Raw genomic sequence first — 14,707 nt, 5'->3', positions numbered from 1 at the left:
AGATTAAAAATAAATAAGAGCCATGATTGTCTGGCTACCACGTGTTTAGAATGTAGCTTCTTGTCTCTCTTGAAGAAAGCAGATGCCACTCTGGGAGACTTGGCTGGGCGCGTCTCTGGTTATTATTTACTTTTTGTAGATGTGTGTTGGTGTGTGTCAAAGTCCTCTGCCCCAGCTGTGGCCGAGATCCTTCTTCCCCTGGCCTTTCCCAATGGCTCCCCGTTTCCCACCCCGAATGGCTTTCTCGCCTCCTCTCTCTTCTTCTTCCAGGACTTTCTGTTTGCAATTTGCATCCCCCCTTCTTCCCCTTTTCTCTTTGCCTCCCCTGCCTTTTCTTTCATCTCCTCTGCTGGCGGTGAAGTGGATTCCAATGCTCGCCTTAGCTGTTGAGGATGAAGGGGCCGCCGATTTGCTTTGTGGCAGATGAAACTTTTTTAGGAGTAGGGAGAAGGCTTTGAAGTGAGGGGGAAATCAACTGGTTTGGGATTCCCCCTACACATTTGGGTGGAACTCAAGAGGTTTTCTTTGTTACGGTTTATTGTATGAAAAGCTTTCTTGGCATTTTTTAAAAAAGTTTTAAAATAGTTTGATGCTGTTGGCCTGCTTCCAGATTAACATGTGATTATTTGGGGGGGGGGTGCTTTTCACAAATGCTCCCTCATTGTCTGCTAACAAGGAGAAGCAGCCAAACTTGACAGACTTACCCCTCCCTCCTCAAACTGTTCTTTTCTTTCTGGATGGACAGAGTCAGGCATTCAGGACTGCTAGGAGGGGGTTCACTTGCCATTGTATCTCCCGGAGGATGCTGGGCTTTTCCCTGCCCCCAAACGCCTTGTTTCTGGATTTTGCTTCCAGCCACTTTGAGGATTAGATAGATAGGATCTGGCACTCACCCACAGGCTGCAAAAGGGCTACTGCATCCCAGACTAATGATGCACGTGAACTATGGGGTCCCAGGGAAAGGACACATTTCATCAAGCTGCTTTTGTGTGGCACTGAAGCAAGTGTATAGTCAGCCATTCAGAGTAGATGATGATGGCATGCCTTATTATTGGGGCTGGAGGGTGAGAGAAACAGAGCTTGGGAAAATTCATTAATATGTACATTCTGTGCCTATGATGGCTGGAAACCCTTAAAAAAAGAGAAAGAAACACGACATTTTTGCAATGTGTATCACATCTGAAAGAAGTCATTCTCAGCAGATTGTAAGTTGCAGAGATTGCATTCATGCATACTGAGTCAAATTTCTGGCAGAATTTCTACACCAGAGTTAGGAAGGCATAAGAGGCAACCTGTAGCCAGGCTGGAAGCATATGTTGCTTTATCTATGTCTCCCATCATGATGGTGGCAAAACGTGCTCTTTCATCCATTGGCACACTACTAGTCATGCAGGGTTTTCCAATGTGTCACCATCCAGATGCTGTTGGACTCCAATTCCCAGCAGTCTCAGTCAGCAGGACCAATCACCAGGCACAAAGGGAGCTGTAGTCTGCATTGAGGCATCCACGTTGGCTACTCGTAATATAGGGAAAGGTCACATTGGGTCATACTGGTGTCATAATTACTTTGCTAGTTATTGCATGAATACTTTAACTGACAGCACAATCCTATATATGCCTTGTTAAAACTTAATCCCTATGAGGTAAGTTGGTATAAGAATGTAACCTTAATTAATTTATTGACACACATTATTAAGACCCTAGTGCTATGTCTTCTCTAAAGCATTGGGGCTGGCACATACATTATCTCTGCATGAGGCATGTGTTCCAATGTGTGAGATAATGCTGGACTAGTAACCTCATTGAGAACTAAGGATCAGCTTCCATGAATGGAAATGTACATTTTCAGAGTTCCACTCCAGCAACTGATGTACAATATTCCAGTTCCCTCTTCCATAGTTTCCCTGCTCATATGGATAAATCATTTGTGTGAGTTGTTAAAAGATGCAAGAGGGCCAGCTGAGGTTACCTATGAGCCAGCTCCTCTCAATTTTACCAATGACAGATTAGCCCATGCAAAAGAATTGCCCTGGGGCCTCAGTTCAATTAGTCTGGTAGAGCTGCAAGTGTGATGAAATAAAGAATAAGGCACAGCAGAAAGGACAGATGAAGACGAATATGTGGCACATGGTCAAGCCAGTGTTAAAATCACCATCACAAGAATTGTTAAGCAGCTGGGTGCTCTGGACTAGTGCATAAGGAGTAGTGTGTGTATGTGCTTTGGTAAAATGCACATGTTTTGAGCACCAGTGGAATCTTGGGGGGCTTTATTTGCCTAAATGGATTCTGCATTATTTTGTAATTCTTTGCTAGTCACATACAAAGGATACAGAACTACCTTGACTATGTGCATTAAGCTGTTTATAGTGAGTATGGGAGCATCCCCACTTTAAAGGCATGGTTGATATACAGTGGTACCTCTGGTTACAGGTGCTTCAGGTTAGAGACACTTCAGGTTACACTCTGCTATCCCAGAAATAGTACCTCGGGTTAAGAACTTTGCTTCAGGATGAGAACAGAAATCGCGTGGCAGCAGCGCGGTGGCAGCGGGAGGCCCCATTAGCCAAAGTGGTACCTCAGGTTATCTAATCTGAGATAAATTTGATAAAATAGCAGTTGGCACGTAAGAATCTGCTGAAATCTTTATTTGACTTCTGTTGATAACATTAAAGACAGTGATGGGTTTTTGTGCTGAACAAGAAATGAGTTAAGCAATATCCTATAAAGAAGGTATGATGCATCATGTGGTTTGTGTCATCTGGGATTTGCATCTCTGGGCTATCTTCTTAATGAGGCAAGACATGAGGAAACAGACAACTTACAGAAAGCAAAGACTTTATGGACCTGTAAACAAGCAAGAAGAATTTTAAGCTCTTACAGCCTGATATCTGGTGCCTCTGTAATCAGCTTTAAATCTTATACGAGACTTTGAGCCAAGAGAGAAGACTGTTCTTCATCCTCCTTTCTGTAGTGCCCAATGAAAGCTCCCTATCCTTGTGATGAGTTGTATAAAGTGACTGTCTGTATAAAGTGCCAGTCTTTATTTTCATTTTTCCTGTGCCACTCCTGAACTGGCATCAGATAGGTGAACAGGAAGGCAGTTGTTTATAAAGCATTTCATAACCAGCACAAAATATTTTCTCATAGATTCTTCTGAAACTGACAGTATTGGGTGACATCCGTATTCAAGGTTAGGCAGAAAGCACAACCTTTTTGCATGAATGGTCTTAATTGCTGAGTGCCGCAATTATATATTGTCTCTTTGGGGACATTATAGTGGAGTTGGGCAAAGATAGACTCAGGTCCTGAGTATCAAGGTAAAAGCATGTTACCTCTTTCCCCAGATAATATGCGTATTCAACCTTACCTTGGACCACATATGTGCATTGAAGTATACACATAGCATTTTCCTAATCGCTTCACCTACGCTGCATGTACAAGTAATGTGTATGCAGAGTTGCACCTCCACTGAAATTAATGGGAATATATATATATATGTATCATGTGTGCACATGAGCGCAAGAATGTGCATAGTGTTTTTGAGTGCACACCAGAGCCTCTATTGTTATAATCAAGAGTCCTGATTATTCCCTTTAAATACACACTGCAACTTCTCAGTTTTCTTTTGGGGAAAAAACCTTCTCCATTTTTTATGATTTGGGCAGAAGACCACACTTTTCATTCATTCAGATAACAGATAAGCATGTCTGCCCATTACTGGAATTTTGTGGCTATCAAATCATTGCAACTGGTTTACAGAATGCAGCATTCCTTTTTTTATCTGAAGATGCTAATCCAGAAGCAATCCCAAGAATGTGGGGAAAATTCAAATGCCTACATTGCTTTTGCTGAAGATAAACACAGCTGAAACTCAAAATAACATAAAATTAACAAAACCTAGTTTCTTGCATTACTAAGACAGCTACTCAAGTCATTTCCATTATCTAATGAAACCTGTTGCTGGTGACAGCCAAAATATATGTGCTTGATTACCATTGACTATAATGTTGGGTGAAATAGTCTCTTCAGCATTTCCTGCTTTTCATTATGTGGGTGCATATTTCCTGACAGCAAACAAAGGAGCTTTAAGACGTAAGAATGCCATTGCCTTGCTAAAAACGCTGATTATGCAGTAACTCCACAACATTAGCTATGATGACCATATTCTGAAGCATAGTTTCCTTTGATTCTAGCCAGCAAGTATGTTTTTAATGTGCTCACAAATGTTTGCAATATAGCAGAAAAATTTTGACCATCTGTGGTCATTGTGCTTGCTGCAGCACTAGGTTGCATATCTGCCCTGGCCTTTGACCCAGAAATCTCCTTTTGCTATGGGTACGGGTGTAATCTTAATGTTTTAACATGTTACCTGAGGGGTATTTAGTAGAAATCTTAGCTCAACCATGAACCAAAATCCAAAATCTTCCACCCCCATTTGTAATATAGGGATATAACCACACACCATTCAATATTTAGTGAATTTGTATCCTTTTGCAGAGGCGGAGCTAGCTGCTTGGGCACCTGGAGTGGTGCACATGCTATGCACCTGGGGGCAGGGGGGGCTAGCCACCCATGGGAGTGGGGCTATCCGCCTGTAGCCAGCATCCCAGTGGGGTGGCACGGCGATGTCAACCGCTCTCAGGGATTACACCTGGGGCGGGCTGCCCCCACCGCACTCCCTTCCTCTGCCAGTGTCCTTTTGTCCATCATGGAAATAGAGGCGGGGAGCATAGGGTTCCCAGGCAGCTTCTCCTCTAGGTACCGGACAGACTCAAACCCTGTTTAGCTTCAGAAAGGTGGCTGTGTCAAATCCTCTTAGACCTCACCATGGTTCCATATTATGGGTACATGCTTAAAAAATGGTTATTTGGGAGCATTTTATTTCAACATATAATGGCTACTAGACTAATAATGTTTTGTTTTACTCTTATTTTACCCCCTAAACCTCTTGAGTTCCTTAAATTATTGGCTCCCTTCCTCACAATAGCCATTACCATTAAGAAAAACTGCTGGGAGTTGCTCTAAAAACGTGGGATAGACTTGGATGTAAATCAAATTAATAAAAATACTTAGGACTGACTTGGGTATTAATGCAGGGGCAGAATGCTAGATCCCCCACTGGTCAATTTTGAATGGTGGGTAGGGCCACACACACATATCGATCACCTGATGTCATAATGACACCAGATAATTGAAACCTGTCAAAGTTCAAAGGAGGTTGCTGTAACTGCAGGTATACTGATCGGTGATTTCAAGGGGCTCCTTCTTGGTGCTTCAAGAAGGCACCAATCAGCTATGCAGAGGGGAAAATGTTCCTATAAATTGAGCATTTCTCCCTCTGCATTGCTGATTGTCAGGTATGAAGGACTTTCTTTAAGCACCAAGAATAAGCTTATCGCCAGTGCTTGCAGAGAGTCCTGCAGTTTGCTTATAATGAGAAGCTATGGTTTCCTACTACATGTGTGAGCCTTGGTGAGCCCTGGGCTTGTGCTCTTCTGCTTTCCTTAGAGAACAAACCAGCTGTGTAAACCGTGGTTTGATCCTTGCTTGTCGGAAATAAGGACCTTGTCAGATCAGGATACAGAGGCGGGTTTAGGGCAGCATGACCGGTTCTGCCACACAGGGCACTGAGCCTGGGGGCATCACAGGGCAACATAACTATGATGTAGTGAATTGAGCAGAACAGAAGGTGGGAGGCGAGGGAGGGATCCAATTTTTGGCCTTGCGCAAGGCGCTGTTGAAATTTGAAATACCAAAGTCTACTCCTTCAGGACCCATTAGTGGATCGTGGCCTGATCCAGATTGCAACAAGAGCACTACCGCTATGCAAATATATAGTAAAAGATTAAGAAGTGGGTCCCACAATGCACAGTGTGGTTAATAGTGAGTCCTGCGTATGAAAAGGTTGAAGATAGCTGGTTTAAACTGACCAGAGTAGCACGAGTTAAGCTAAAATCTTCAGTCTCCACATGTGTGTGAATGTGGAGGAGAAAGGAGGGGAAATACAGAAAAGCCTGAAGCTTTTTCCAGATGGTGTATGAATAAGGAAACCATGGTTTCCCATCATGCCTTAAACTGACCCTGGGTATTTATAGCACTTTCCCTAACCTTTTCAGTAACCTTGCTGAAAGGTGATTATCAGTCTTATTGCATTGATGTATGTCAAGCACACTGAGCAGTTTAGAAAAGCAATTTCTAAGAACTGGTATTATTAGTTTGCAGGTCTATTACATGGCCCAAGGTAAACTTAAATATTCTCACATATACATTTTAAGCTTATATATTTTCACACAAGTAAGCTGCATGGATAAGAGACAAAGGGATCTCAGAACAAAGGGATAGTACTGGAAGGAACATATTTCATCATAAATTAATACTGACCAAGAGGTGTCATGGGTATACATATGGAATAGAAGGGGGTGGGTGGTGGGTGGGAAGAGGAAGTGTGGTTGTTAAAACACTTGCTAGGAGTAATGTAGGGGGGAAAGGTTGAAGGTGAAATACCGTAACTTTAATCGCTCAACCAATTGCTATGCAACTTACGGCATGGTTGGAAAAACTGCAGATCTTCCTAAACAAAAAAGAGAGAGGCATAAAATTAAATTTATGGACACCATCTGGGCTGTTCAGTGCCTTTCATAGACATTTGAGTTGGAGTTTTACATTTAAACAGTGTGACCCCTTGCCACGTGCATAACAATGTGTTCCAAATCCTTCTGGTGTCTTTGATATTTTTGGTAGTTAAACTAGTTATAATCTCACAGCCTTTGGACATGATATGACAAGTTATTGGGCTAAGTTAGCCATATTTTTGTCTGTGAGCCACTGAGAGACATGTAAGAGTGCAAACTTGCTTTGTTTACGTGAAACAAAGTTTTTGTTTGTTTCTGTTGGCTCCTTGATACGAAGTTAAATGTTGCCTGACTTGAGCCTGGTGTGGACCACTTGTCTTAATTCTGTAAACTAGTTCAGGATCCTGTTCTAGCTTTCTATTACTATTTACCATGGTGTCATCATAGAATTACAGAGATGGAAGGGACCACAAGGGTCATCTAGTCAAACCCCCTGCAATGCAGGAATCTTTGGCCCAACATGGGGCTAGAACCCAACATGGGTTGGAAAATGAACCAGAGTTGTTTTCAGTCTAAGGTAAAGCAAAATAGGTATTTGCTTTGCTTGTACAGTGCAAAGGTATGTGTGATACAGAAAAATAGTGTGAATGCTTTCCTAAGCAGGCTAAAGATTAACGTAAAATCTCCTTGCCATCCACAAATACTGTACATTTGTCCATGTCCACCAGGATATTAGTTACTGGGTTTTATTTACAGGTTTTAAAGGGGGGGGGCTTATCCTAAAAAAGAAGCAAAAGCCTCAACACCGTTGCTTTTGTTTTAAACAAGGGCTCCACAGCTGCTGTCCTTGATGCACTCCATGCTGATATCTTCCAGAGAGAACAAAGAAGTGTAGTATATAAACTAGAAAAAGTGCTACAATATGAGATCACTTCATCATCATTTGATATACAGAAGTACTCACTTTATTTTTGAAAATGTGCAAATCAGATTGTGAGAACTCTTCCACTATATGTGTTAATCATGAGTTACCTTATAGCCAAAATGACATCGTTGTACTGACATTGAGAATCTTCACTTTGTACATCAAAGAATAATCCAGAGCCTTCAGTTTTTTCATCCTTTCCATCTGGGTTCCTTATTCTTTAAAAAACAAGGTTCAGAGGAGTTGTACATTTAATTATAATTTTATGTTTTGTGTAGGGTGACCTGGAAGACTATGCTTTTCACTGGCTAGTACTTTTTCATATTAAAAAGGAATGGGAAAAATGCAATATTATTACATATGAGCTTTGTTCATTATTTATCACATATCATGTGGATTGGCAATATTGCACTACATAAAGAGAAGACAATTTTTTCAGCTTTCTGAAACTAAAGACTTAACAGCTTGGTTGATGATGATTCTTGAAGAAATATTACTACATTACTACCTTAATACATTACTATATCACTTGAAGAAATACTGCTATCGTCCCTTTGAAGATAGGTAGTTGCATTCTAACTACTAGACCCATTGAAATGAATAAAACAAAGATATTTGTGTTCATTAATTTCAGTAGGTCTACTCTGCTTATGACGAGCATTGGATACAACCCATGTTCACTTACTGTTTTGTAAGTTTCAAAAACAGGTTTGATTGAGAAAACACCTTTTGAAATAATGACCCTTTCCCCACCTCAGCACTGTCCCCCCCCCCCCCGGGTAAACTCTGAAATATTTCATGAGATTTATCTTGGGAGATAAGGCTGTGTTCATCACTGCCTTATCTCCATACATATGCTGGGGGTTTTCTTTACTTTATGGTCCGCAGTCTGTGGTGATTGCTAAACTGACAGGAAAGTTCTCTGTGGGGTTTCTGTGTCCAGTAACTTGAAAGGGTCTAGACTGGGAGCTTTAGTGATATCACCTTAAACTCAGAAATGCTTGAGCAGCGGCAGATTGTTTTATTGCTTCCTCTTGGGAATGAGCTGTTTCAGAATGTTGACCAAAAGGATTGCATAATACTTTGCAAATTGGATGGTGCCTCCTCTATGTCCATGTTGCACATGGAGCAAGATTAATTTCATTGCCTCCCTTTGATCCTAATATATCCAAAATCATCTGTTATTCATACTGTATCTATTTATTTCTTATCATGCTGAGAATTGCACTGTTATTTCTTAGTATCATGTTGAGAAGGAGGATTCATCACATTTTATTGGAACCACATGTAAAAACTGTACTGTAGCAGTTTAATCCAATAAAACAGAGCACTTTATAGCACACTAAGGATTCAAAGCACTTCACATAAATTATATCCATAATCAGCCACATTTTATGTGGGACTTCTATAAACATGCACCTCACCATTCAGAGCTTCAGTCATCATTTTTACTTAAATGGAATTACGTTATTGGTGTTACTGTCTTCTGCTGAACTCCTTTTAAAACATTAAGAATGAATAATTGTTCAGTTTAAAAAGTTTTTAATGTGTGAATATTCTGAATTAACTGTGCAATCTTAAATATGTATACTTGGAAGCAAATCCCATTTATTTCAATGGAACCTAGGAAAGTGTGAATAGAATTACAACCAGGCAGAGAAATCCTAATTATGGGCCAGGAAGGTTTGGAGAGATGGAGCCATGGGTACACCCAAAACTCATGCTGGTCAGGATGGAAGCCGGTGGTGGGGCAGTTTCTCCCTTCTTTTGTTGCACCATATGGGCTGATGCAGCAGAGAGCCTGGATTGGTCCTCTCTCTGGGAAATTTATAACTGTAGGATCCAGTGGACCCATGTCTATTCCTGCTGTGCCCCCCCTTCTTGTAACACTCTGTTTTTGGGATCCTCTGCTTGCTTACAACTGATGGGAACACTTCCTCTGGTAGCTTCTTAGTCACCGATGTTTTCAGTGGGTGCAGTATCAAGGTATCAAGATTATGGTCTCTGTTGGCAATCCTGCACAGTCATAACATATCAATGGGTCTGTTCATACAACCAAATTGATGTATGGAGGATGCGAGTTTAGCACAGATGTGTTTTCAGTTCTGCTTTTGGTGAAGGATATTGCGATGGTTCTGTGTCATATAAGCCACAGTACTGTAAACCAAGTACTGCATGAACCTCTAGTTTGCAGCAAACTATGTTGGAATAATCAGGTATTCACCAATTTACACACATAATTTGTAATCCTTGAGATTTGGAAATTAAGCCATAAGCCTTTTTCTGACACCATCCCAGGTAGAATCCTAGGAGAAGCAGAGTCTGAAGTGACAATTTTTTATTACAGTAATAAAATACAAGTAGGACAGAATCTATTTTGAGTGTGCAATTAAGCTACACATAGTGGGAATGTGTTTGTATCTGTTCGCTGTGGCAAAATAAGTGATAATCCAGGGAGACAATCAGATGAGTTCATTGCTAGGTAGATAACCCCACAATGGTGGGATAGACAATGTTTCATTGAAACTGAGGAGAGAGAAAATGATTTATTTGTCGTTGATCGGGATTTTCAGACATGAATGGGTTATTTCCCTCCATTATGAAATGTAGATATTCTAAGTGAACTTGCTGAATTAGTAACTTAGTAGAATTGGTTCTGCAGTATGAGTTTACGTAAGTTGCTTAGATGCATACCAAACTAGTTAACTGTTCAGATTGTATGCTAATAGTAAACTCATTCTCTGATTCTGATCCTTATGGAGCCAAAGCAGTACCATCCACACACAAGAGGGAAGTATCCTAGTTTGCAGAAATACATTTTTTAACCTAATGAGGGGGATAGCTCATATCCAAGAAAGACAGTATCACCAGTGGCGAAGCTGCATGCTCTGCTACCAGGGGCAGAGACCAGGTGGGGGCATGGCTGGTGCCCCTTGGGGGGGGTGAAACGCCGCCTGCGAGAGTATCGTGTGCGTTCTGGGGGCATGATGCGCCCCGTGGGGGCGTGATTCCCAGCGTGCGGGTGTGTGTGCGCAGTGCATGTCTGGGGGGCCCGCTGCGATGGCACCCTACCGGAATAGTGGTGCTGGGGGTGGTCCGCTCCCTCCGCACTCCTGTTCCTCCACCAGTGAGTATCACTGAGTAGTAACTAATGCTGTAGTCAAACCAGCAGTGTTGTAATTCAAGAACTAATCTCAGATAACCTAAAATAAGCAGGGGAAACTAAAGGAAAACGTATCAACAGCTTACTTGATGTACAGCAAGACATTTCAAGATGTGAGGTGGCAGATGGAAGAATCCACAGTGCAGATAATAGGGAAGGGATGTGCCCTCACAGGAGCAAGCATGACAAAAACTTGGTATGTCAGAGTACAAACCACCCTGAAGCCCAGTTGATTAGATGAGAAAGATATCGTAGGACTGCAGTTACAAAAGAACGAGAACCAGCTAGAAATCACCTTTTTCTGAGTCAGCATTTTAAAATGTAATTCAGATGCTGTGGGACAGGAAGCTTTGGATACAATTCTTGTAATTGTTATGAGGCTCTAGTGAGACAGTAGTTAAGGATGCTGGCTGATAACTATAGTGCATAATAATGTTATTAAAAAGTGAATGTTGAGGTGTCGTCTTTGGGAAATTATTTTATTAATTTTAATGAAAATTACAGGTGTTCAGTTATTTTACTAAATGCTACTCACCAGAGGTTTGTGTATGCTTCAATATGCCCATGGATTTTGTAGGCATGTGGAAGTCCGTGTTAATTTCAGTAGCAGGAGATTTTATAACTACTGTATACCTTACCATTCAGTCAAAAATGAGCTTCAAGGAGGATTTACAACAGAATAGTAAAAGCAATCATAAAACCATGTTGGATCCTTGAATGAAAAGGAGTTTGTACACACATTGGCTTCTCCTGTGGCAATGCTGGTGACGTGGATAATGCATGTGTTAAAAGTTCTCTGTCCAGAACAGGTCACTGTACTGGGTTGTGACAAATCTGTTCATGCAAAATCATGAGGTATGACAGGCTGCAACTCATCTTTTGTTATTTCCTCTGAGTCAAGAGTAAACAGTTACTTTTCTCTTTATGATACCTACTTTCTTTGTCCCTCATCCTTATTCCTAATCTTAATAAACCTTATTAATTTGGAATCTAGAGTTTGACTGTATACTGTATTTTTCGCCCTATAGGACGCACTTTTTCCCCTCCAAAAATGAAGGGGAAATGTGTGTGCGTCCTATGGGGCGAATACAGGCTTTCGCTGAAGCCTGGAGAGCGAGAGCGGTCGGTGTGCACCGACCCCTCTTGCTCTCCAGGCTTCAGGAAGCTCTGCGCAACCCTCAGGAGCCCGGCGCGAAGCTGTGCCGGGCTCCTGAAGGTTGCGCAGAGCTGCCTGCGCTCCCGGGCTCGGCGCAGCTCCGCACAACCCTCCGGAGCCTGGCGCAGCTTCAGCATCGCTCTGGGACCCGTTCTGGGGGCTGGGGTCAGGGGAAGCTCGGGCTTCCCCTGCCCCAGCCCCGCGCCTGTGGGGGGGGAATAAAAATATTTCCTTTGTTCCCCCCCCCCAAAAAATCTAGGTGCATCCTATGGACTGGAGCGTCCAATAGGGCGAAAAATATGGTACATTTGGACAAGCCAAGGTTTTCCCCACTGCATGCCAGACAAGTCTTTCACGCTCTTTGACCAAAGAGAGGAAAAGGGAAATGGGCTGGACTCACTCATTGGTGACTGAGAGATTTGGACGATAGTTGCTCCCTTCCAGATAGAAACCAACAGATATTGACGTTCCCATCAGATATATGGAAGAAAGAAGAATGTTGTAAGAAAGAAAGAAAGAAAGAAAGAAAGAAAGAAAGAAAGAAAGAAAAATGTAACAGGCTGGTTTTCCTTGCAGGAAATCTAGGGGCACTTTCCATTGACTGATTCAGCCATCCCAAAACAAGGCATTTGGCCCCATCCATTGAATGCTTGGTTTTCAAACATCACCACAGTCATGTAGGGTGGGGCAAAGTCCCAAGGAAGATCTTTGTTGTAGTTCTACTCATGGCTGTAGCTAGGGGGTGGTGAGGATGGGGCGAGGGGGGCGTAAATTCAGCTAAAATATGTCCATAAATATGTCTATAAATAAGAGCTAATTTGTTCTTGTCTAGGGGGCGCAATCTGAATGGTTCTGCCAGGGGTGCAAGATCACCTAGCTACGGCTCTGGTTCTACTACCAAATATTCTCCTCCGAGTCTCATAATTTTCAACATTCAATTTTAAAGACGAAATAAGTGTCGCTGATTCAAAAACAAGTAGGCAACTCTATGGAAATATTTCTATGTGGGAAAATATAGTCTGTGCTAAAAGTGATTTAAGAAAAGACAGGAGCCACTAAAGATAACAAAACAAAAAAAAAAAAGTTTAGACTCTTGGAGCATGTGGGAAAAGGGTATTGTTGAAAAAGCAATAACTAATTTTATGGTCTAGCAAGTTTGCTGTTTTTTGGCAAACTGCCCATCTGTCTCCTTTACTTTAGGTTGTAAGCTGTGACAGAGAAACTGTTCTAAGCAGGTATCTACATTGTCTGAAAATCAATGCTTGAACACAGAAGAATTTCCATCTGAGATGCATAATAACCCATTGCCTTTTGCCCCTATGTAATGTGGCTGATTGGTGACATATAAAACACACCCAATTTTTTATTGTTCTCCTTCACCCTAATATTTATCTGCAACTGTTTTTTTTTTTTTTTTTTTTTTTTTTTAATAATTACCCATTTCAAACAAGACTTTTTATTTTGCCAATTTTCTTAGTGCTACGTTCTGGGAGCAAAAGCAACAACAAAAGCTGTTTTATATATTCTGTTTGTAACATTCAAAATCTGTATCTTAATCCAAAACATAACGTCCAAATTTAGTGCAAAATGTCTGAATTTAGATAGTCATGGTTTATTCAAGGTTGTATTTAAGATAATATTTCCTTAGAGAAGGTTGAAAGATGTCTAATATGGTGATTATGGAGCAACTCAATTTGACATTGATACCAGAAAAGATCCTAGAACAGATAATTACAGTGTCAGTCTGTGAGCACTTAGAAAAAGGATGTTTTGATTACTAAGACCCAGTATGGGTTTCTCAAAAACAAGTCTTGCCAGACAAATCTCATTTCTTTCTTTCTTTTTAATATGAGTTAAAAGCTTGGTGGATCAGGGAATTGCTGTGGGCACATTTCACTAAGGCTTTTGACCAAGTCTCCCATTACATTGGTACCTCGGGTTACATACGCTTCAGGTTACACACTCCGCTAACCCAGAAATAGTGCTTCAGGTTAAGAACTTTGCTTCAGGATAAGAACAGAAATCGGGCTTCGGCAGCGCGGCGGCAGCAGGAGGCCCCATTAGCTAAAGTAGTGCTTCAGGTTAAGAACAGTTTCAGGTTAAGAACAGACCTCCGGAATGAATTAAGTACTTAACCCGAGGTACCACTGTATATTCTTGCAGAGAATCTGGTAAAATGTGGTCTGGATGAAGTAACCGTTAGGTGGATTTGTAACTCAGTAATGGTTCCTCATCATCCTGGGAAAAAAGTGACAAGTGGGGTGCTACAGGGTTTTGTTCTAGGCCCGTTGTTCAACATCTTTATAAACTACTTGGATGAAAGAATTTAGGGGATGCTCATCAAATTTGTGGGTAACACCAAACTGGGAGGGGTAGCTAATGCTGCAGAAGATAGAATTGGGATTTAAGATAACTTGAACAGATTGGAGAACCAAGCAAAAAACTTAACAAAATGAATTTGTACAGGGTGGTGATTTCAGGGGTCTTCCTAACTTTAAGTGATTTTGCCTTGACATGTGGACCCACAGAACATAACCCCCATGTAATTTGTGGGCCTACTGTCCATAGGAGCTGGAGGCTGAACCCTTTTCTGGTTTGCAGTAAGGTCCTGATCTAAGCAGCTGCTTCCACATGCTTCCTCCAACTCCAGCATAGCCTCAAGTACGGTTAGATGAGCACTTTGCTGGTGACTGAAGTTTGTGCCTCATTCACTGTCTTCTCCATTCTTGTAGTCCTGGGGGAGTAGCGTAGTAGTGGTGACTGAGACTAGCTAGGGACCTGGCAGCTGCCATGAGGACTTACAGTCCTGGAACTAGAGTGCCCAAATCTGGCTCCTCAGAAAAAAATAGTATTTGGTAAGCTGCTGGAGAATCCTGCTGTCTTTGCTCCGC

At 41.6% G+C, this 14,707-nt stretch overlaps 2 protein-coding genes across 2 annotated transcripts in view; one reads left to right on the top strand and one right to left on the bottom strand.

Moving 5' to 3' along the window:
- LOC308481103 (uncharacterized protein) overlaps window positions 1-14,707 on the bottom strand; it is a 358,919-nt gene that overhangs the window by 124,415 nt on the left and 219,797 nt on the right. The window lies entirely within an intron of this gene.
- LAMA1 (laminin subunit alpha 1) overlaps window positions 1-14,707 on the top strand; it is an 86,426-nt gene that overhangs the window by 610 nt on the left and 71,109 nt on the right. The gene's annotated exons all lie outside the window — the stretch shown is intronic.

The sequence above is a fragment of the Podarcis pityusensis genome (genome assembly GCF_964106645.2).
Source record: "Podarcis pityusensis genome assembly, chromosome: 7".
Classification (NCBI taxonomy): domain Eukaryota; kingdom Metazoa; phylum Chordata; class Lepidosauria; order Squamata; family Lacertidae; genus Podarcis; species Podarcis pityusensis.
This window is presented reverse-complemented; position numbering and strand designations above follow the sequence as displayed.